Raw genomic sequence first — 25,181 nt, 5'->3', positions numbered from 1 at the left:
GAGTCCTGATAAGCCAGTCTGATGGTAGGGACATGCAAATCATTTGCCTTGTTGGTATATCATCTTTCAAGATTTCCTACCTTTTTTCTGTCTCCTGCCTATCCTTTATAAAGTTTAACTATAGCTAACATCACTTCCATACACAGTATGCATTAGCATACTTTTTAATGTACTGTATGTATTTCAAACGCCTTCAAAACTTCCTTAATGATGCGATGTTTAGCTAGTATCTTCTCTTTTGCTGTGCTAGTTGCTTCCACCCATTCCTCTGTTAACAAGATAAGACTTTGCAATTGTGAAATAATCAGTGAACCATTAAATTAAATAAAAACCAAGGTACTGCAGAAAGCTGTGGTCAAGGCTGCAATCCTCAACATATTTTCTTGTGAGCAAACCCACTGAAATTAATTAATATATTAGAATTATAGCAACTCTGATTTCAAGTTATCGCAAAGTAAATCTGAATTGCACATCAGTAATTTGCAAGTTTCAGAAACATTACCGGAAAGATAATGTTTATCCACATAAACATGGATGCTTGGACCCTTAAACCTTTTGCAGTTTAGCTTTCATAGGTGTCACAGATACTCCATTTATTGCGCTCTTCGTTACGGCTATCAGAGTTTAATACAAGGGATGTCATGTGTTAAATCTTACAGTGTAGTCTGCTAAGTATGCTACACTGAGTTTGATGGTACTTACTCCTAGGTAAATGTGTATAAGGCTGTAGCCTTAGACATTATTTTGTTTATGTACTAAAATATTTATAACCTCCCTTCTCCATGTGGATACCAGGATGGGGTCAATTATTATTGTTATTTCTTAAATTTGTATACCACCTTTTATCTGAAGATCCCAGGGTAGTTCACAAAAAAAAAAGGAAAATGAGAATACAAAATACATAATAAAACCAAACCAGAAACAAATCAGCAACACCCCCTCCTCCCACAAACACATTTTAAAAACTATAGAATGTTAATCAGCCAAACTCATTGTGAAAGAGATACATTTTCACCTGGTGCCTAAAGGTACCGTATGTAATGCAGGCAACCTCCCTTGGGAGCATTCCACAAACGGGGGCCACTACAGAAAAGGCCTGTTCTCATGTTGCCACCCTGCAGACCTTTAATGAAGGAGGCACATGAAGAACAAATAATTCTGTTTCGGTTTCTTAAAAACTAATTGCGATAGTTTTTAATCTACATTTACTTATAAATGACTAAACAATAGGCTTGGGGGGGGGGACATTTGTGATGGCCCATATATATGCTGCAGTAGGAAATATCTTAGGAAATGCATATGTGAGAGTGAAGGGAACCATGCCTTCTAAGATAGTGCCTACCATTTTTGTTTTTTAGAAATGAAATTTTTAGACCAGAGATTCTCAGGCTTTCTACCCTGAGTTGGGTAAAAATTACTGTGTCCCACCTGTCACAAAATGATGGCATCTGTTGGCCACTAACATCACTTTCTACTGTTATCTAATCCATCTTAGAAACTGTTTTAAACATTGCCACAGTGTTTTCCTTGTGCAAGGAGTTCATAGCTAAGACTTGCATGGGCACGGGCTCTTGGAGGTATTGTAAACAATTAAATTATTTTTGCAAAAATCTTTTGATGAAGCAGTTGTATGCCAACCTAATAGTTGGTGCCCTAATAGTTGTGCATAGTGAATCTAGGTTTCTAAAAATGAGCACTGATCAGCGAACATTTTGTTGGGATGCCATAGTGTGACATTCCTGTTCATTGGCTTACTTATAGGCTTGATTTTAGCAGCTATAGATATTGTAAGATATTGCCTGCGTTCAGCTAGTGAACCGTATTACGCATGATATGGATACATGCACACTATACAGGAGGGCAAAAGATAAAAGATCAATTCTTATGGATCCTGTAGTCATGAGCTTTTTAAGGATGAATTACGGAAACTTTGTAATTATTGTGGGTAATCTTGCAGAAAATTAAATCTTTGAGTTTTGCATGTGTGAGGAAGTTTGGGCTACATGGCTCACCATAGCTTTGTGAGCTTTCTGTGCAGTTGGCTCCTTGGTTACCTGTCAGGCTTTTGTTTTATTTAATTTCACTGCAACTAAAATGCTATTCTTAAGCAATCCATGGGAAGCAACATCAAACCCAAATCCAGGTTTTCTTTTTTCCTTCCTGAATTCAAAGATAATGTTTCTCAGAACTATAAGTCTTTAAAATTCTGGCCTTTTGAGGGTGGCTTTGGAACCTTGTTGAAGTTTGTAAGGTAAGAGAGAGAGAATGCTCTTTGTTTCATTTTTGCATTTTGTTTTTTAATAATCTCTGATATCATGACTGAATAAAATATAGAATACAGGGAAGACTTTGGGGTCATATTTTGGTAACATCTCATTTTAACTGTAACGTGGCAGTAGTATTCTAAATGGGGTGAGAGCAGAAACTCCGGATTATAAATGCTCATGAAAAGGCAACAAACATTAACGTGTGTGCATCTTTATCTTGTGTGTATATCTATGTTAATGCCAGTAACAGGGTTTAGAGGAAAAAACTCATTTTAACTATAATATATCAATAGAAGCTTCTGACCTTAATGTGTGGTGCAATGTTTAAAAATTAAATTAATGCTTCTAATTGAAATATGGAGATCTCTGACAACTACACTTTCAAGGCATTTACTGAAGGCACCTTCATGCCAGACAACATTTCATTGTCTCTATTCTATGATGTATTTCCCCCCCATATTTACATTTCTCAATTGGTTGTGAGTGAAACCCAGAGTGGTCTGGTGGTTAAAGTGTCAGACTATGGCTATGGAGACTTTAGTTCAAATCTCCCTCAGCAAAGAGGTGATCTGGAGCCAATTACTTTTTTTTAGCTTAATTTTCCTGAGTTGTGAAATTTTTAAAAAAGAAAGGGAACCATGTACATCACCCTGACTTTCTAGAAGAAAGATTTATACAAATTGTTTAAAGGCTCCATATTACTGAAGTGCAACAGTATCTCAATTTTTCAGGTTTACGTAGAAATGAATCTCAAAGGAGCTTATTCTCTAGTAAATGCAACAATACAATGCAATCCTAGAGTGTTCAATTGAGTTTACTCCCAAGCAAATGTTCTCCCTAGATCAGGGCAATAGCATGGGGCAAATGGTTAAATGATTAATTATGACTGCTCACCTTTGCCTGCTGTTTATATATTTTTTTAAAAAAAACATTCACACAATTACTGATTGCACAAATGGTGTCTCATCAAGTCCCCGCCCCCCATAGTCACAGGCATTATTTTCCTGTAACCTGATCCTATATGGCTAGAGAATGGATCTAAATGAGGCAACCATGTGGGTATTTATCTATTTTATCTATGCTTAGTGTGTGTGAGAGAGTGCATGCATGTGTTGATGTAAAAATTGGGGTTTGGCTTCAAAGTCGCTTGTTTCTTTCTCCCCTTGGTTGAACATCACACGTCCTCTCAAAGCATAGCGGACCCCTTTGGGGCCCCGAACCAAATTCTCTGTGTTTTACATCAGTGTGAAGAAAAGAGGCTGAGTGTAAGCAAGCTACGGTGGGAAATTAAGATTTTTCATAAGCAGTACTGTGCTGCTTCCACTTTAGATGGAAGCAGTACATGAGGATGAAGTCAATATATTTGTATCCTGTTAAATCTAGGTTCTTTCCAGCGATAGCAGTATCTATGTAATGACACTTTTGTGTGTTTTCCCACATCTCTCTATGTGTACATCTCGATACTAAAGTCAAACTAGATGTTAAGTTAAAGAGGCAGTTTGACTTCTTACTAGAATTTTTTTTGGGGGGGGGGAACCATAGTGAAGAAGCAAAGGGTTAAACACACACCATCACCATGCCCTAGTCCCAATCTTGATTTCCCTCCATTGTTATCCATTTACAAAAAAAGATAAATATGCATGACCTAACATTTAACATAATGTGTAATTTGGTCCTAACTGTAAAATATTTGGTCCTTGAGCAGTCCAGTTCTGGCCCCCCAACTCAAACTCACTTGATACCCTCAACATTTAATTGCTCAGCTGCTCTCAAAATTGTGTAGGTCCTGGCACAGGGCCTTGTCAAGCATTGGCAGGTGTTTTTTTTAATGTTTTGTTTTCTTTTAATTTGCAAACTAATCTACATTATCAGTATTGCAAGAGTATGCAGAAATAGTACCCTATATTTTGTTGTTGACGTCCCTTGTTTCACTTTCACAAATACCCAAGTATTGAATTAAAGTGGAAAAACAATAAGAAACTTAAGAATTGCATTAGCAATTAGTATTCTGAGCAGCTTGAAACAATATGTAAAACAATGAAACCATACATTCATTACTCTGGACTTTTAGAATCTTGAAAGAGGTTTGACAAGCTATATATTTTTTTCACAACATCAAAAACAACTCCATTTCAGGCATCTGAAAACAGAATTAATTTTGAAAGAGCTCTTTGGTGCCAAGATGAGTCATATGCCTTATGAATGTTCTAGATGTAAGGAGTTGGGCTGTCATAGCCTTCTATTTTGTAATCTTGCCGCATTATTTGCTTGATTGGAGGATCAGCTGCTTGGACAGCTGTAGAGATTCTTCCAGCTTGTAATAGTGCAATGTTGCAGAATCATGTGATCCAAGAGTGACACGGCAGCATCCACTGTTAAATTGCAAAGGATCCTGGGAAAGCCTTTCTGGATCATGTCAAGCTTTATTCACCTCCATAAAATATTGCCATAGTTTTTAAAGAGTTTTGGAAATCATTTGAAGAAAATAATCGCTTCCCTATTAGGTTTGCATACCCATTTCTTTTGTCCTGTTGCCATTTACGGTCAAATATCAAAAGCTACGAAAACCTTTCAAGTAATACAAAACCTCCTCTGTGTTTTGTCAGGGGTAGGGTGGCAGAATCAAGGGCAGCTCTACAAACCTGCTTTCCATGTGTGCTTCTCAATGCAGGATATTGCTGCATGCAGAAAAACAATGCATCCTTCATGGTTATGAACAGGTGCATTGCTCCACTGCTTAACATGTAGTATATTTCATGTGCATGTATAGGCACAATTGAGGTAAACAGCCTCCTCTGAACTCAGTAGAATATGCCTTCCAGTTGGAAACAGTTATTTGGCTGTGATCAGTGTGCCTGCCTCCTGCAGCTTTGGAATATGAAACTGCTCTTGTGCAGGAGTGTTTGATGTGTGAGCAAGTCTGAGTCGAAGCTGGTGTCTTTAAAACAGTATTTTCAAGGTGTTTTGAACTGTACAAGTGAAAGGCAGTGTACAAAATGAGGAACATTTCTTTTACTTTTCATATTTGAGAGTTCATGTACTGAGAAATCCATGTTCAGCCATACAAAACTTCTGAGTATCCATTCCAATGTGGTTGTCTTCCATAAATGATGTGTTAATGAGGATAGAGTATAGGTCATGAGCCTGCAAGTATGTGTGAAGCTATGATGAGCTTAACCTACCAGGTGAAAGAAAGGTTAGTATACCAACTGCATGCACACTTCAAAGCATGTGGCTAGTTCACTGTACTAACCTAATTATCTGTGCTATAGATACTTTTGACAAACATATCTATAGCCCAGATACATTTACTTCACAGTGGGAGATATCGGAGCCCTTCTGTGTTCAGTTGCCAGTTTCCTGAATCCAGTATTTTGCTTTTCTTTCTCAGGCTTTCTTTCTTAGCTTTTCAAGGACTCCTCCTCCTAAATTCATTTAATGTATCATGTTTGTTTTCTTGATAAATGTTTAAGATACAGCAATTCTTGAACCACCACATCATTGCGCTACAGACTGTGTAACTAAATGGGTAGATTCTTATTTGATACTTTCGTTATCCTGTGTTTCTTTGGGATATTTAGGTCAGCCTCTTGATGATGCCCTGCATGTAGCAATTACAAAAAGGAAGAACTTGAATTAAGATATGTGGGTTCCGGAGATTTCCAAAATTTGGAGCCTCTGGGTAGACATCCTGTATCTGCAGAATGTCTGGGATTGTACTTATACTGTATACACAAACAATCCTAGCCACCTCCAGGTAAATGCCTACTTGTGCAAACACACTTGAAGGAGGTGGTTAGTTTTATTTTCCCCCAAGTTATTGAAGTATGTTGTGTTTGTAAACAATAAATATAATACCTGGATTCTATTTAAGTACCTTATGGAAGTGACTTTAAGCACTTTATTCTTGCTTTTATGTAAGAATTCAGAGATATGTGTGATGGCTGAGATAAACAGGAGACTATATTAGTGATAGGGATGCGGGTGGCGCTGTGGTGTAAACCACTGAGCCTTCGGCTTGCCGATTGGAAGGTCGGCGGTTCAAATCCCTGCGACGGGGTGAGCTCCCGTTGTTCGGTCAGCTCATGCCAACCTAGCCGTTCAAAAGCACATCAAAGTGCAAGTAGATAGATAGGTACCGCTCCAGCGGGAAGGTAAACAGTGTTTCCGTGCACTGCTCTGGTTTCGCCAGAAGCGACTTAGTCATGCTGACCACATGACCCGGGAAAAATGTCTGTGGACAAACCTCAGCTCTCTCGGCCAGTAAAGCGAGATGAGTGCCGCAACCCCAGAGTCGTTCACGACTGGACTTAACTGTCAGGGGTCCTTTATCTTTTATATTAGTGATAGTTACTTTTAAAGTGCTTTGTGTATATGTTGCAGGTAAGGTAAGTTTCTTATGACAGCGATACCAATTTTAATTTAAGGCTTCAGTAGTCCCAAGCATTCTTTCTTGGAAGCAGGTTCCATTGAACTCAACAATTTTAAAGAAAATTTGGTTGGGTTTAGGGTATCTAAAACTCAATTGTCAGGTGTCATCTTGGTTACGCTAGTGTAAATCATTGCCATGTTGTTGATGTTACTCCAAACTTCCACGAATTAAACCTAACAATGTTAAAACTACTTTAAATCTTCAGGATTTGATTTGAAGTTGTGGCCTAAATAGTTGACTATGATAAGAAGCATGTGATAAAAAAATCCCAGTTTTTCCAACTCTTTCTATATTACTCTTTTTTCTTTCTTTTTTGGCATCAGAAAATATTCCAAGAAGGCCTGAAGACTGTTTCCCTCCCTCTTTTTGTTGCTCTCTTTTTCAGATTGAATTCAATAAAGGAAAGGCTGTGGTGTAATAATTCCTACAAGCTTTCACAGTATCTTTTGGGGGAAAGGGTACTGACCTTTTCCTATTGTTAATAAAAAACCTTCACAGTCTTGTCTTTGCTTTTTCTGTAATACTGCTTCCACTTTATTCCACACACCCCTCAAATGGTTGAGGAGTGCCTGTGTCTTTCATAGACATCAGATTAGAAAAGTGGGTGAAAGTAAGTAAGTCTAGCTCCTGGGCTTGATTATTCTCTTATCTGTAAGGGTGTACCTGAAGGAAGGACAATATCCTCCATAATGTATTAGTTTGTGTAGGTAATACTAGCTGGGTGAAGCAACACAAATGCTTGTGATCTGTTAATGTTGCCATAAGGTGTGCAGAAAAGGTTAATAACATCAGTAATTGAATGGCAAAAAAGAATTGAAGGGCAAATTTGGTACTTTAGTTGCATATGCACACCTTCTCTTAGCTTCAGGTTAATGAGAGACACATGCATGCTCCTCTGGGAAGCACTGGTTTGATAGGAAACATCACAATCAGAAGGTGTATTCATATACTCTGCCACCCACTCATGCCATCCCCACTGAGCATCACAGCTAGCCATCACAGGTCTAAATACACCCTTGTACGAATGTGATATGCATTGTAGCATCTATGGTGAATATCACTATTTATTATTTATTTATTTGATCCAGTTTATATACTGCTTGATTGTAAAAGACATCAAAGCCGTTCTAGATATCTGAATGCTAACAATCTTAGATTACTTTTGCGAATGTATGAAAAGTCTTTTCTATTCTTTTGGACATGCACAGGTAGAGTATGTACACCTTTTTAATGTGTCTGTCTGCTTTCATTGTTGTACATCTTGTGTCTTTAGGCATGACCATTTCCTGTATAACACCCCTACTACCCAAGTATGCTACATAATATATGTCCTTTTTCTGCTGAGGGGCTAATCTGTAAAGGGAGTGCATGTCAGCTGTGGATGAGGCTGAAGCCATTGCTGGGTGGAGCCAGATTTCTCCTCTTTTTTCTGACACAAAAATTTCTCTCTGTCTTTCCCCCCAAGCCCAGATGGTTGCTGGGAAGAAAAACACTTCCTAGCTAGAGGCCTAAATTGATGGCTTATAGAGAGCTTTCAAAATTGGGCCAAGAGCCATGTGAACCTGTTTTGCTTATGCTCCGCTCCGGGATTAGTCAACATGTGCCCTCCAGATGGGACTATAACTCCCATTATTTCTGATCACTGGCCCTGCTGACAGGGGCTGATGGGAGTTGTAGGCCAACAACATCTGGAGGGCACCACATTGCCTACCCCTGTTGTACTCTACTGATGATGTAGCCATATAGTATGGGAAAGTAACCATGGTACAGGTTTGGATTTATGCCAGGGTAGGCAGACATCAGTCCTACACAACCTTACTTATTTTTTTTTAAGTCTACAATATCAGGGCCACCAACTGGAGCCAGTCCCAGAATGGAAGACCAAATGGTCACAGAAAATTGTGTACATGTGCTTACTAATTTTCTCCCACAGAGCAATATCCACACTTCACCAAGCTACTACAGCTCAACCTAACGCAATCCATATGGCAACTGTGTGTGTAAAGCTTATAGCTAGAATTAAAAGTATATGAAGAACCAATGACTCGAGGAGGTCAGCCCAGCTGCAGATATATAGCATGTGACATATATCACACAAGCACATATTCAGCATATAAGTAAAGAAGAGTATATGTATGACTTTCTACAACATTTATACATAGATGGGGAATGCTGAAGCAGAGATTAGTCCCAAGATCAATCAGTAGCTCCATTACAGTATAGAGAACTCTAAATATATGTAGAACAGATAGCTTAAGAAAGTGGTTCCAACTGCAGCCTATTTTACTAGTTACAGCTCTGCATTATATGGGGTGATGGAATTAAGATGTGTGCACAGAAGATGATGCCTTTGTCTACTGGTATTGCAGAAATGAATTTTGTGTTTTAGATGATGATTGTCGGGTCCAGGTTGGTTCATATGGGGAGAGGCAGTTCTTGAGGTATTGTGGTCCTGAACCATTTAACACTTTATAGGTCATAACCAGCAGTTTGAATTTGGCCTGGAAACTAATTGGCAGCTGGTGCAGTTGGGTCAGAAGCAGCGCAATATGATGAAATCTTCTTACCCCGGGAGCAACCTGGTTGCTGAATTCTGCACCAGCTGATGTTTCCGAACCATCTTCAGAGGTAGCCCTACATCGTGTACATTGCACATTTTACATCCCTTAATTAAAACAAACAAACAAACCCCCAAATTTAAAAACACACAAGTTAAAAAGCAGATAAAACCAATTTAAAACAATTTGGGCAATAATAACTGCCACAGAACAACCCACCCCAACCCCCCCCTACACAATCCCCCAACCCAAGAGTCTTCAGCCGCCTTAGCTGGAGTCAGTCCGTGCATTGCCTTCCCAGGCCAGATGGAAAAGGCCTGCAAGGCAGGGAACAGGTCTTGGTGACTCACAGCCAAGACAGGAAAGCAAAACACAAAAATAAAAAGCAATGGTTCCATATCATGTTTGCATTTTAAATCTTCTTCATTTGCATGTTGTACAAATCACACACGCCCATGACTATTTGTGCTTCTTTGTCTTTTGGGTACTGTATTTGCTGCGAGGATGGGGGGAGTAATAATTATGAGTCGACCTTGTTCTAACTGCGTTACCTCGCTTGTGGTCCAAGACTGGGTGGGGGTGGGAGTAAGCACCAGAATGCCACCTGTTTATTTTTGCCTATAAACCTCTTTTGGCGGTGCCAACTGTTCTCATGAGGGGCTTGCTGCACAGAGCAATGTGTTCCAAAATCTGTTGAAGGGGAGCATTAGTAGAACAAATGACTCCTTTGTTAATTTTTTAAAAAGCAACTGGATGTTGTTTTGGTGACTGCTAAAACATTATACTTTTCTTTTAGACTTATTTGAGTATATTTACTAAGACCTAATGCATTTCTTAATTCAAATACTATTCTAAATTATTGCTTGTGCTATCAATTCCCTGAAGGAAATATTCCAGTCAGGTGACTTAAATGTATTGCTTAATACTGACCTTGATAGGAGGAGAGATGGAATTCTGGCTAAAAGATTAGGTAGCCTAAACAGATGACAGAGTCATGGTACTTGTAAGCTATCATTCACTGTTAACTGCAGTGGCCAAACATCCATAAATGTGTGTGTGGACACCAGTAACACTAGATAGCTGGACCCAGCCTTTAGAATAACTAGGTGTGCTGGGTCTGCCCTGAATTCTACCCCTTGAGGCTCTATATATTGAATTTAGGCTGCAGTTGTGTACCCAATTGAATACAATGACATTTCCTGCTGAGAAGACCATGTATAGGATCAAGTTCTTATATCCTGCTCTTTTTCAAGGAGTCAGAGTGGCTTACATATATATTTCACAGGTGTTTGCTCGTTCAGGCTGTGTACAAGGCCAGACCAGCTTACTTTGCCTTTAGGAATAAAATTGCATTTTGTGTCTAGACCATTCTGTTGGCTAAGGCCTGGCCAGAATTTCCAGAAATTACGTAAACAGCTTATAGCTGTTGAGATATAGATTTATTATATCTCCATTTATTAAGATTTATACCCCACCCTCCAAACAAGTAATCAGGAAGGTTAAAATAAAACATTAACCCAAAATAGAGCGGCAGACATTGCATGCATTTCTCTTCTGCTCTCTTTCTACCCAGGAACACTGTATTATCTTGTGTGTCTCCCAGATTCAGACTCTTACAGTATAGCCACTCATGCTTTCCCTTGCACACAAGAATACTTATCACAAGCAGGTTTCTCCATTAGTTTCAATGAAGAGAGAGAACACAGTAAAGAAGTTGGCTTTTGCTCTTGAAATGAATGAAGAGGATTTAATATATAGCAAAGCCCTGGACTGAGGTATGTCCCTTTCTTTGAGGTTAGCTGAGATGGGGACATGTGGGTCTCCAGATGTTGTTGAGATACAAGTCTTATCTCTGACTATTGAGCATGCTGGTTGGAATGAATGGAAAACAGAGTGCAAGAACATGGGGAGGGGGGAGTGGCTTCAGTCTTATCTACAGAAATTGACCACATGTTATTAAGGATTTTATTTTCCACTTGAAAAATATGTGAACTCTCTTGCTAGTTTTGTGACTTATAAAAAATGTAATGAAGCCAATTGACCACAACCCTTGCCTTCTGCTTCATGTGGGTACAAATGATCCCCCTTTGATCTGAGGGGTCTGGATAGGTCAGTTGCCTAGAGCGTGGTGCTGGTAATGCCAAGGTTGCAGGTTCAATCCCCATATGAGACAGCTGCATATTCCTGCATTGCAGGGGTTGGACTAGATGATCCTCAGGGTCTCTTCCAACTCCACAATTCTATGATTCTATATAGCAAGGGAATATAAGGCTCTGGGAAGGAAGCTGAATGACCATCATCAAATATCTAAAGGGCTGTCACATGGAAGATGGAGCAAGCTTGTTTTCTCCTGCTCTGGAGGGCAGGACCCAAACCAGTGGATTCAAGAAGATTCTAGCTAAACATCAGTAAAAACTTTATGATGGTAACAGCTGTTTGAAAGTGGAATGTACTCCCTCAGAAGGTGGTGGACCTTCCTTCATTGGAGGTTTTTAAGCAGAGGTTGGATGGCCATCTCTCATGCATGCTTTAGTTGAGATTCCTGCATCATAGGGAGTTGGACTATATGACCCTTGGGGTGATTTCCAACTCTACAATCCCATGATTCTATGACTGTGGGACCCTCAGAATAAATTTTAATAAAACTTTGCTAGTAAATTTTAAGAGAAAACAATGGAAGCTTGAAATGTGCATTAGATCCCTGTCTATCGTTTCTTTCTGAGATCCAGTGCCTTTTAAATTACTGCAGGAAGGAACTCTGGAGTCGATGTAATCATTAACTGTCTCACCTTCTGGTTGTGACAAGTGATGAATCAGCTTGAACTTGCCTGGAGCTTTCTTCAGGACAATACCCATAGGGGAAACCCTCATATGCTCAAGCAGAGCGTTATCAAATGGCCCCAGTATTCTTCCCCAAGTGCCAGAAGTTCTTTTCTATCTTGTCTCTAACCACCTGAGGACATATAAGTGCTGATCTCAGCTTCTTAGCCAACACTTGCATCTTGGGGCCTATGTACAAAACAGCAAAACCCTCATCGAAATTATTACGCAGCAATAGGTTCTCTCCTCTTTATTCTCCCCCTCCCTTCCTCTTGTCAGACTGTTTCTACAGCAAAACATTTTATGTGCCCTCATTGGAGTTTATGCTTTTTGCAGGCCCCGTTAACCAATCTTTGGCTTTTTCCACTGTCTTGCTTTGATTTGGATGACTGCTCAAAGCACCTGCTAATGGCCTGGAGCATTCATGCCTAAATTTGCAGTTTCTGTAGCACTTTCACTTGGCTGGTTAGTACACAGCTAGTGAAATGCTGTATGAAGCACCTGCTGCATTATTTGAGAGTAGCTTGTTTGCTTTCAGTTCATTGATGGAAGCATCTTACAAAGTTGTTTTTTTTGTAGTTCCTTAGAGCTGCTCCACAATTTTACAAGGAGAGAACAGTGTAGGGAGGGTGAATTGTTATGAGTGACATTCTTTACACACCCTCAGATATTATTTGAAAATGAAGCCTATGCTTCCAGTGCAAGAATGGCTCATACATCTCCCCACAATGTCTCCGCTTTTGCATAAAAATCTGGCTGTAGGTGTTTCAATCACTTGAACATCTTCATTTACTACTTCTAACTACAATAACCTATACCAATGCATTTGGATTGTTTATTTAAGATGTTTAGGCTGCTTTTTTTAGGGCCAAACTTTATAAGGTGGCTTCCAACATATAGAATGCCTATAATACAATCAGCACTCAAATTTAACCTTAAAACCCCATAATACAACAAATGAACTAAAATAATATATCTATTAAAAACAGTATTGATAAACAATTGTGTTATTTTGCTGGGTTGTAATTATCGATTCAAATAGTTCAAAAATGTTTTGGTATCAAACCAGCAGCATGATACCTTTTTAAAAATACAGTTCTAAATAAATGGGTTTTTAAAGCCTACCTAAAAGCCTGTAACGATGGATGCATATAGACTTCATTCTACATTTCTGTCCCCAATTTGTACTGAGTTGCTCATTATTTAGTTTTTAATCACATCATTTGATGAGTTCCCAACTACTTACATAACTTTTGCTGTCTACTTTTAGGATTAATCTTGCTACTATTGGTGTTCCTTGTTTCTATACTTATTAAAACAAAGGTCTCAGAATGCATAATTAATAGTGTATTAAAGTACCCCTTAACTAGTGAGAAACAAGCAAAGTGAACAGTATGCATAGCCAGTATACAGTTGTCTGTCTTCTTTCATTTCACAGTTAGCATTTTTGTGGCTTGTCCTTTCCCAGAAATACTAGTCTCTGAAGTAGTGTTAAGCATAAGCTTACTGCTAGATTATTTATGCCTATAGTGCCTGCCAAGGCCATTACGAGAGGGATCATACACTTTTTGACCAAGCTGTATTCTCCATTGCTCTTATGTCATACTGTGCTGCCTACCACATGAATAAAACTCCATTAGGAGAACAAAGGACATCATTCATTAGCAATGTAATATTCAGTCTAAGATGGCTGCTGCATATTTGTTCATTCATAATAAACTTGTCTGCTTTTGCATAATATGAAGTTTTTTCTTTCAGCATAATTTTTTCTAGTTTTCCCCCAATTTCCTAGTTCTGGTACAGATGTTTTCTGCTTTGGCCCACTGTTTCTTCTGCCTGAACTCATGCATGTGCATGAAGCAGCCATTCAGTGACATACAGAGACATTCATGCTCCCCTGCCTCAATCTTACTAATGTTGCATCTCCTTGTGCCTCCTTATGATTGTTAGTTGGACAGCTAATGAAGCTGGATGGCGGGAGATTTATACTGTAATCAACAAAAGGAAATACCTTTTCCCACGTAGGATAGATTAAATTATGAAATTTGCTGTCACAGAATATGGTAATATCTTGCCACCAGCTTAAATAGTGTTAAAGGAGGATTAGACAAATTCATGGAATAGAAGCCTCTCAGTGGCTATATGTTTTCCTCTTAAGTTCAGAGCCACCAGGCCTCTGAATACCAGTTGCTGGGTAACAATAGCAGGAGTGATGTATTACATTCATACCACCTTGCAGGCTTTCTGGGGGCATTTCTGTGGGAAACAGGATGATACTTATGATCCAACAGAGATAGTCTTACATTTTGGACAGGTTCTCAGCATTTTATATTTTTCCACAAATGGGAGACCTTCAGAAATAATGGCCTCTGACTATCAGCCAAATACACCTTTATGCATGAAACAAATGGAAAGTTTGAGACATTGTTGCTGTATGCTGCTGTGCCATAAGAGATTTTAAAGACTCTATCTACCTGTTGACAAATGGAAGGGTGAAGTTTGTTTCCTTTGCTATCTGTTTTGGAGAATTCCATATTGGGAAAAAACATGGCATAAGTTTCAAAGGAAACTATAAAATATTTTGGGCTGTTATCTAGTGTTAGTCATACATAGAGTAGAATTATTGAACTTAATACAGTAGACATGGCTAACTTGGGTTTACTCTGAGAAGAACTTGCATACAATCCATTGTCCCAGGGTAATCAAATGTTTTTTCACATTTCGGGATACACAGCCCTTCTTTAGTGAACTGCTTCATATTCAATGGATATAAAGTTATCACATTTTGCATGCTTTGGAAACAAAGACTGGATGCAGCTTCATAGTCCACTGTACATATGGAAGCAAAATACATGATTGTGTGATCACATATAACAGTTTACACATGGCTGCATGCTACAACTTAAAGAGAAGTTATTTCTGTGAAGGAATTCTGCACATTTGAAACCCGTCCGATTTACTTTAATTTAGAATGCATTCCTATTATCTTTACAATTTGTTGTTTGAAATAAAGTGGGGCTGGAATTGATTTTAAAAGGGGAAGCTACCAAAGTATCTGTCAAACAAAACAATTTGCAGTATATATTTTAGCCTGCTGGATCTTTGAAATGTAACTGCATCGGCCTACTTGGCAAAAATGTTGTTTGAAGACATATTGCGTTCCACGAGCAAATGGAAAAAATGGGCACCTGTCATCATATTTAGAAAACAGCTGGGCAACCTGGCCAAGTGCCACAGTCTCTTTTCACATGGCCTTTATGCTGAAATCATCCCAGCTCCATTCCTAGCACTGAAGAAACTCAATGCCTTTAAATGGTTACAGAAATTCAGGAGACACCTCTCGTTGCAATAAAGTTTACTTCAGATACTCCTAATTAGTAAATTGTACCACACTTTTGTAGACCAACTGCTGTTCTTCTGTGTTTCTTAAGTGGTGAGGTGGAAGATTGCTGTCACCCAGCCTCTCATTTCTAGAGTGTAAATTCCCCTTGCCCTTTCCCTGCCAGCCATTGCTGCTGCTAAGCATTGCATTTGTTGGCACCAATGGTATTAAAGGTGCCTTTAGATGAGTGGCGGGGAAGCCTGTTCTCTCAGGAATTATCAGCAGTCACATGCTGGAAGTGGGTAGGGTCAGAGCCAAAAGTGGGCAGGACACCCAATTTCTCTCTTTCTGTCACCGCCTTTTCTCTCTCCTTGCCACTTGCATGAAACTGGACCGACAGTCGCATGTGAGCTGCAAGTTGTTAGCTTTTGCTTTAGAAACTCATCCATCTGTATGACTACTTACCACACAGCAGATAAACTGCAGAATTCGCTCCCATAAGACGCAGTGATGGCCACCAATTTGGATTGCTTTAAAAGAGGAAGTTAAGGGTATCACTGGCTACTAACCCTGATGGCTGGGTCCTGGTTCCACTACTGGAGGCAGTATGCTTCTGAATAACAGTTTCTGGAAACTGCAGGAGTGTTGTTGCAACCAGGCCCTACTTATGGGCTTCCCACGGGCATCTGGTTGGCCAGTGTGAGAGCAGGATGCTGGAGTAGGTGGGCCACTGGCCTAGTGCAACAGGCCTAATGTGTGGCCAGCTCTTGCTTGCTTGAGATAACTTTAAGTGGCCCACATTTATGTGGGTCTTTACCAGAGAATCTGCATCCTGCATAGCACCACCTCCATGGAGCAGGGGGGCTGGAACCCATGCAGCTGGGACTTTCCATATGGCTGAAACACTTAGATGGTCTCCTAGTTGCATGGGAATTCCTTGTGGAAAAGTGGCTTCTACCTGGCTGGGGAAACATTTAAAGGCACCCCAATTCCCGCTTAACCAGAGTATGTCGCTGATTAGCAAGCATGATTAAGAGATGCCTTATTGGTGAGACTGCACTGTAGAAGTGAGGTGCAATGGAGAACGTTTAACATGTACAAAATCTACATTTTTTTTAATAAACATTTAATTACTTTGAATTAAAATTCAATTTAGGATCCTTTCATAGCTGAGCATTTTAAGCATTTTTTAAAAAGCTATTTTCATTCCAAGTAAAAGGCTCTATTGAACTTGGTTGCTGATATCCTAATTTCCTAAATACAGGCCAAAATAGGTAAGCTGGTGGAGATTAGCAATTGTCATGCTTATTTGGAACAAATGGGATTACTAAAAAAGGAATATATTTTGTATCGTGTCTTATGCTTACTGTACTTTTTAACTGAATAAAAAGATAATCTGTTTAGAAGTTTAGTATCTTCAAAGTCTTGCTTTCCCCAGGTCTCTTTCTAATACAATTAGCACCATGCATAGTCATTGCTTCTGAGGGCAAGATGGACTGAACTCAGGAGAGCTGAACCGTATCCTGAACTGACACAAACAAATCTCTTCCCTTTGTTGTATTCTCATTGAAGTGCAAGGGATGAGTAGATGGAGTTTGTGTTATAACTGCCAACTTTAGTATTTGTTTCCTGAGTTGGGTTTTAGGAGATTCTTGAGGACTTTAAAATTTTATTCTGGTTGCTACTTAAATGAACTTAGGTCTGTTTTGAGCTGCTGCTCAAACACTTTATAATATTTTTGTTGGTAATTTTTGGTGTTTTAATGTGTTGTGAACCACTTTGGGAGGGGTAGTCCTGAAAGGTGGCAAAATAAACAAGAGGACAGCCCCCTTCTGCATAAGAAATACTTGGGGGGGGGGCATTAAAAATTTATGCCAGCTGCATTAGGATGCTGCTTGCTCCTGTTTTAATATATTAATGTTTTCCATTATTTGTCAGGATATTGTTGTTGTTTATGGTTTTGACTTTAAGTAAACTATTGTTTTTCTTTAATGAAATATCAATAAAATGAATATTTAGCAACTGAACTAAGCATATATGAATATATTAAACTGCCTTGTGCCAAGTAATATGATGGATCCACCCAACTAAAGTAATAAATACAATTTTAATATAAAGCATTCTGTTCTATCATGGATATCTAAAACAGCAAGGGAATAAACAGTCATGTTTTGTTGCTGGTAGTAGTTTTTTTGTTCTTCGATTAAAAAAAAAATTTCTAGAAAGTCCAAAGCATTATGATATCAGAGTTGAAATTCTGAAGGCAGGCAGCTCACACCTCAGAATTACTATTAGGTTAATCATCGTTGGCTTCTCTCATGTAGTTAAACCTTTTGGAAGGTTCCGTTTCTCTTTCTCGCTCTCTCTTTACAGTTAACTGACTGACCTTCTAATTTTAGCATTGAAGAATTATAATTAGAAATATTTCCATAGTTGTTTACAAACACCGCCACTCAGTCACAGTATGTGTCTGCAATTTTAGAAGGACTCTGTTATCACCTCTAGAGTGGGGTGAGAGGGCATTTCAGTTCTTTTCAGCTTATTCAGTTGATGGACACAATGAGTTTATTGGGGTGGAGGAAGGAGAACTACTCCCAAACCCTTTTAAGATAACCTGCATATGCTGTGAGCATTTAACATGTCTAATTTTAAACAAACAAACAAACCATATATTCTTTGGCAATCACTCGTAGCCGAGTAAGATTGTCTTCCATGAACATGGTCTTAACATTGAGTCTGTAAGTGACTGTAGAGGCCAATTCTGGATCCAAAGATCCTTCCACAGTGTGGGCATAGGTTTCCAGGTCCCTTTCATCCTGAGTTTGAGCGTCTTCAAAGTCCATGATACCTTGGGTAAAGGCTGTTCTCCAATTGGAGTGCTCGCAGGCCAGTGTTTCCCAATTGCTGGTGTTTATACTACATTTTTAAAGATTTGCCTTAGGTGAGTCTTTAAATATTTTTTGTTAACCACCAGCATTACACTTTCCATTTTTAAGTTCAGAATAGAGTAGTTGCTTTGGAAGATGATAATCTGGCATCTGAACAACATGACCAGTCCAACGAAGTTGATGTTGAAGAATCATTGCTTCGACACTGGTGATCTATGCTTCTTCCAGTACACTGGCATTAGGTTGCCTGGGTTCCCAAGTGATGTGTAGAATTTTCCCGAGACAATGTTGATGGAATTTTTCAAGGAGTTGGAGGTGGTATTTATAAGTGGTCCATGTTTCACAAATATACAGTAAGGTTGGTAGTACAATAGCATTTTGGATTCCCTGTGAATGTCCCGGTCCTCAAACACTCTGCACTTCAATTGGGAGAAAGCTGCACTTGCAGAGCTCAGGTGATGCCTCCCATGTTGTTTTTACTGAGTTAGTAGCACCAAAGCGATCTCTCTGGGGCACAAGCCTGGACAATGTGTTTGGAGGTCCTGGGTTCCCCAGATGAAAACACCCCCCCTCTCAGCTTCGCTGATGTAGACCAAAGGAAAGGAAAACAAAGGAAAAGAATACATTTGGTACCAGCTTGGCTGTAGGAGTTGCCAGAGGTGTACAAGAAACCATACAGCCATCTTAGGAACTCCACTCTAGATTTGTGTAGGGTTTATTCCTTAGCCTTTCTTCTCCTGAAGATGCCCTTGGAGGCAGTGGGTACAAATTTTTCCTTGGGATTTATTCACAAAGCCTTTAGAATCAGACTTTTTCCTTCTGCTAGATGGGCTACCTTCCCAGCTGGACGAGCCCCATCTGCCCCTCACTTCCCCTCTAGAGCACGTGCAGTAACTGCCTTCTTGACCATTAGACCCACTATTGGTCTTGTCTGCTCAATCCACCAGAGCCTGTCTTCACATGCAGGGGATGTCCCTAACTCACTGAGGGTTTGAGACTCATCAGGTACCTTCACCTGGTTTAGCCAGCCAGTTGAAGCTGTTTCCTAGGGTGTGCCAGCTGTTGCATGCTGACAGCTTCTAGGAGCACAGGTGTGAGCTGAGTGCAGGATGAGGACCAAAGGTGGACAAACTTCCCAAGAAGGAGCATGACTTGTCCCTCACTAGAGGTGCTACCCCTCTCCCAACACCCTGGAGGGAGGGGGAGGAATTTAGAAACTTCTGCTGAATACAGCAGAAGTTTTTTCCAGAAGCAAAATTTTACTTTGGACACTATGGGTTTTGTGCTAGATTTCAGTGGCATTACTTTGGAAGGCATGGTATAGTAATAGATCAAATGACTCAGATTTGGTTTCTGGGATCTCAGTTAAAATGGGATCCAAAGAAGAGGAACTGTAAATCAGCCAGGGTTGCAATATGCAATATTTCCCCCCTTCTTTCTTTGGTTTCTGAACTTTTTCCATCTGAGAAGGCCTTGCTTAAATTAGGGCAAACATATATATTTGTGGAGCTATTTTTTATGGGTTTGCAAGGCTTGGTATAATGTAGGAGGACCTACAAATTATCTTAGCAAAGATTTTCAGAAGACATAGCTAAGGTGCGAAGATATTAATTAAAATTAATGGGCATGTCTTCAGGTGAAAGAGCACGTACCTGATTGCTTTGTGCTTACTTCGGCATTTGTAATATCATTTGAAATATATTTTATGCAATCCCAAAAAGTTATTGGAATGCTTGAGACAAAGTACATGCTATAAATATTTCTTCATATGCTTGAGTCCAGAAAGGCAGTGTAAATACCTACAGGTGAGAGTGGTGAGAGCAAAGAGTGGTTATTAAGTGTCTTCTTAAGCTGACCTTTTTTTGTTTATAAATGTACATCCCATTCACCATGAATGCCAAGTCAAACATGAATATTGGTAAAGTAGCAAACTCCTTTGTCAGATATACAGAAAACTATTCTTACTTCTTCTGAGCAGTTTGGCTTTTTTTCAACAGATGGGATGTTTTTACAGCAGAGCTAAAGTGAAAAGTAAACACCACTATATGTTGCAAGTAGCAATAGCTGAAAAAAGAATGTCCATTATTAGCTACTTAAAGTGTTATGGGCACCTGAAACAGACATTTATTTTCCCTCTTAAAATTGTGCACCTTCATAATTAATACAGCATAAATGCATTAATTTCAAGAGATGACATGTCAGAAAGAGCAAGGGTAACCACTCATTTTCTCTGTTAAATTACATGCTTGCGTAACCACAGTGGATGAATGAAGTACAAAATCGGGTTGCCTTTAAGCAGTATCACCTCATTGACCTCTGATAAACCAGATAGTTAGAACACAGATTTTCCATTTTGTGCAGAAAGTCAGTCAAAGCTTGTCCATTATTTTAAGTCTCCTTCAAGACTATAACCTGGGGGGATTTCTTTAGTGCATGTGTGGATTATTTTCACCTTACAGGGCTGAAAAACGTTTGAGAATTTGATCATGAGCTAAATGCCATGTTTAATGAACAGGAAAACCACCTTCAAGAAAATGCATCATAGATCAAATTGGCCTAAATTTGTACAATAGCCACTTTTGTTATTAAATGTGCCAGCACCTTGTTTCTAATTTTGTCAGTTCATATATTTTTACCAAAGCCAAATGTTGTACTTGGACACAGAGAACCATTGAGAAAATTAAACTGACACAAAGCCCAGTCATAGTTTTAAAATTACATAATGCATTTTGCAATATACAGTATTAGAAATTTCACTTTATGACAAGTGGCAGTACCTGTTATGTTGGTAAACTGGTTGCTCTAGAGCTGGCTGCTGTCTTTTCCTTTCACCTGAGCCACCTGATGTGATTCAGCAAAGAGTGATTGCTTGACATGGTCTCAGTTTTTCTCCCCTGGTAAGTTATTTGAATCTATCTTTCTGAACATTAATTTTCCAAGCAGTGAATTGAAATAAGGACATTTTTCATGGAACAGTTTTAAAAGGGAACTAATAATCATTTTTTTCTTATTATTTTATGCCCTGTGATTTTTCACCACCCCCACCAGCTGGTTAATCATGCAAAAGCTGAACACTTCATTAGCCGGAACATGTTTGCCCATGGGCATTTCTTTAGTAAATTAGTTCTTTCTATTTATGCAGGTAAGTCATAGCCAAAAGTCTTTAAGGTACCAAATGAATTAATTCCTTTCACTGAGTTATCAAGAGAATGCAACTTTGACTACGAGTACCAGTGGTTTGATATTACTTTTAAATTATGAAAGACGAATCATTTCCAGGAATGTGAGAAATAAAATTGCCTTTTGGGATGCCTACACTTGGGTAGTACTGTCACAGGGTTTCTTTCTGCTAAGAAAACATTGTAAAAGTGTGTTGTGTGTTTGTATTTGTGTATTCTGCTGGTCCTTGGTTAGCCCTTTGTTCCATAACTAGCTGAGTTTTAACCATTAATTAAAACATGTGGTTTATAGATGCTTAGCTCATTTGAATCTGATGTTGTAGTTTGAAAAACAGAGTAGTCTTGGGATGAACTTAGCTTTCAAGCAAATGGCAATGCAGAGCCTTCTATATACCACAGAGTTTCCTGCAATCAACGTTGTTGTGTAAATACCTAGAACTGAAATAGTATGAAAAGTACTTCTAATATAACTCTGCAAAGCTTGCAATGCAACGGTTGCTTGCAAAACATTTTCCAGAAGGGCAGCTATATTAATATGTTGCAGCAAAACCAGCCAAGAGTCATGCAGCCCCTTAAGCATAACATGCTTTCATGGGTTATTTATTATTTATTTATTTATAACCCACACTTTCATTAAAAAAAATATCAAGGTTGGTACACAGTGCTATTTTTCTAGAAAAAGAGGTGTCGAAACTCACCATGAACGCCTCCCTTGTTTTCTTATAATGACAATGGCGCCCACCTGAGAGGTGCTGTAACTGAGTTCCAGCGAGTTCCGACTGAACAAAAGCCCTGGTGGTACACAACAGATTAGAATAACATCAGCAAAACACATACCCGGTAATTAAAGACATCAACACATACTAATTAGTTTAAAAGATAAAATTCATATTTCAAAAGCTTGTCAAAAAATATAGTTAAGAGCCCGCTTCCTCATATGCATTAACTCATATCCACAGTTGGTGTGTGTCTCTCTCTCTGTGTATGCATATCCATCCATGTACTGGCGAAACCATTTTAGGCATGTCCAAATGTCACTTGATTGCTGACGTATGGGTCTTTTTGGACCTAAAAGAGCAAAGAACAGGGGTGGAATGGGGAGCGCTTACTTTTTATGCTGGACTAAATTTTGATTATGCCACCATCAACCTCTTCCCTAAAAGCAGACATATATTGAGAAATTTGGTTTGGTTGTGAAATGAAGCACATGTGCAGACCTGTTTCATTTAGATCAGGACTAGTTGTGAGAATGGACAACACAATAGTTACACATTTCCAGAAATGCTTTTTAAGGTTTACCAAGAGGCTAGTACTCCTGACATCACAAAATACACAGTGGTTCATATGTATGCAATTAAATGAATCCCATGTGAAAATAATTCTCTGAGTTTGGGGGTCCATTTACAATTGAGGGCTACATTAGATGTTTCACAGTAGATGCATCAATGTTCTCCTGAATTTAATTTTTTTTAAAAAAATCAGCTATGAGAGACTTGAATGGAATGTCACTGAACATTCTTAACCCACTCTCCTCCTGCTTGATCCAGCAAGCTACATTTCTCCTCATAGGGGAAAAGAAATAGAGTCCACACATCTTTTTGGGGGTGGGGGCAGCCATTGTGGGCCACTGAGATCAGCGCCAAGGGCCTTCTGGCGGTTCCCTCATTGCGAGAAGTGAGGTTACAGGGAACCAGACAGAGGGCCTTCTTGGTAGTGGCGCCCTCCCTTCAGATGTGAAGGAAATAAGCAGCTATCTTATCTTTAAAAGACATCTGAAGGCAGCCCTGTTTAGGGAAGTTTTTAATATTTAATGCTGTATTATTTTTAACACGATTGGGAGCCACCCAGAGTAGCTGGGGAAACTCAGCCAGATGGGCGGGGTATAAATAAATTATTATTATTATTATATAACAATGTTTGATAAACAAACTGCAGGATGGGAAGAGGATTAAGTTACATTCCTGCTACTTTTCTGCTCTTGTTGGTATCCTTTGAGGCTGTTTCCCACTAATATCATCCCGTCGATTCCTTCAGATCTGCTGGAGAGATTCTTCTCCATGGTCCACCTGTGGCTGAAGCACAGTTCATTTTACCTTGGTAGATTCGCTTTGTAAAATGTCTGTCAGTTCATTTCTGAGCTCAATTTAAGATGTTCCATCTAGTGTTTAGAGTCCTAAATTATGCTTCCTTGCATATTTTCATTACACACCTTTTCTTGTATACTGAAGACCTCTTTATATTTTTAGGACCAATCATATTATTTTGATTGTAATTTGTTTGAAGCTGTCTTTAATGATATATTTTGAATTGTTGTGACCTTCTTTGGACTGTATGCTGAGAGGTGCGCAATAATTTGTAGTAGTTGTGGTAGTTGTGATATAAGGTAAAGGTAAAGGTACCCCTGCCCGTACGGGCCAGTCGTGACCGACTCTAGGGTTGCGCGCTCATCTTGCTCTAGAGGCCTTGAGCTGGCGCTGTCCGAAGACACTTCCGGGTCACGTGGCCAGCGTGACGAAGCTGCAGCTGACGAGCCAGCACAAGCGCAGCACACGGAAACGCTGTTTACCTTCCCGCTATAAAGCGGTCCCTATTTATCTACTTGCACTTAAGAGTGCTTTCGAACTGCTAGGTGGGCAGGAGCTGGGACCGAACGACGGGAGCTCTCCCCGCAGCGGGGATTCGAACCGCCGACCAAACGATCGGCAAGTCCTAGGCACTGAGGTTTCACCCACAGCGCCACTCGCGTCCCATTAGTTGTGATATAAATCTTTTAAATAAATAAAATTAAACAAATTCAGCCCTTTTTTTGCTATGGAATTTTTAAGGCGCGTGTGCGTGTGCACACACACACATATTAAATCAGCTACACAATTGACGTGCTGGATTGAAGATCTTTATGTGATGAGGCCTTATCTCAGTAAGTTATATTTGCTTTTATCTGGACTTGCTGATTTCCTTAATTAATTTGTTGTTAGTCAACCTGAGAGATGCAGACACATTAGAATGGTGGGGAATAAATTTATGAATAAAAAAATGAAAGACCAAAAAACACACCCACATGCAACACAAAGCAAAACCCGGTTTGTAACTTACAGCCAGCCAGTTGAATATTGCTGTGGAGAGCAGGAATCGGGAACCTGAGCACTGTCAGATATTGTTGGACTCTAGTTCCCATAAGCTCCAGTCAGCATGGCCAGCTGCCAGGAATTATGGGGGTTGTAGTCTAAGAACAGTTTCCCTATCACTGGTGTCCTATTGAAAATATATTTTTGTAAGTAGTACTTTTATGTTGATAGAATTTCTATATGAAGCCATAGTGTCAATCTTTTAACTCAGTAAGATGTTAATAACTTTTTTAAAATAAAAGATAGGTATTTGAGAAATACAGTTGAGCTCAAGCTGAGCTTAGTAACAGACGAGTTAAGAATGTAGGCCTCAGGTCTGTGGGTGGTAGCCGTTTATGTGGCATGATAATTATTTGGCAGGTGGCACACTTACTTTTTATAGAAAGATATTATTTCTAGTTTAATACTGTGGTTTCAAATCTCCCCTTGAAGAGGTCTTGTTTGGAGTACCAGGGTCCACTGCATTAGACTTATATGGCCTTAAAAGGGGATTAGACAAATTCACTGAGGATCAGAGGCAGTAGGCCTCTGAATTCCATTTGCTGGGAATCATATTGCAGTCATGTCCTACTCATGGGCTTCCCATAGGA

At 39.3% G+C, this 25,181-nt stretch overlaps 1 protein-coding gene and 1 long non-coding RNA gene across 24 annotated transcripts in view; one reads left to right on the top strand and one right to left on the bottom strand.

The window, feature by feature from the left end:
* The window catches only part of LOC310674309, a 63,659-nt gene extending 39,040 nt beyond the window's left edge, over positions 1-24,619 (bottom strand). Inside the window, exons 1-2 of the long non-coding RNA XR_014509513.1 lie at positions 24,560-24,619; positions 22,165-22,534 (exon numbers count right to left, since the gene is read on the bottom strand). This is a non-coding gene — a long non-coding RNA (uncharacterized lncRNA). The remainder of the gene's footprint in view (positions 1-22,164; positions 22,535-24,559) is intronic.
* Positions 1-25,181, top strand: part of ESRRG (estrogen related receptor gamma) — a 545,323-nt gene that overhangs the window by 125,523 nt on the left and 394,619 nt on the right. Inside the window, exon 1 of one of the 23 annotated variants that reach the window (XM_083433325.1) lies at positions 24,663-24,737. The exons of the other annotated variants lie outside the window; for them this stretch is intronic. The gene's annotated coding sequence lies outside the window, so the exon portion shown is untranslated. Of the gene's footprint in view, positions 1-24,662; positions 24,738-25,181 lie in introns of those variants that run through there. 23 annotated transcript variants of the gene reach the window in all.

This window comes from Podarcis tiliguerta (genome assembly GCF_965153285.1).
Source record: "Podarcis tiliguerta genome assembly, chromosome: 3".
Taxonomy (NCBI): Eukaryota; Metazoa; Chordata; class Lepidosauria; order Squamata; family Lacertidae; genus Podarcis; species Podarcis tiliguerta.
The sequence above is the reverse complement of the archived record's forward strand: the minus strand, read 5'-3'. Positions and strand labels throughout refer to the sequence as shown.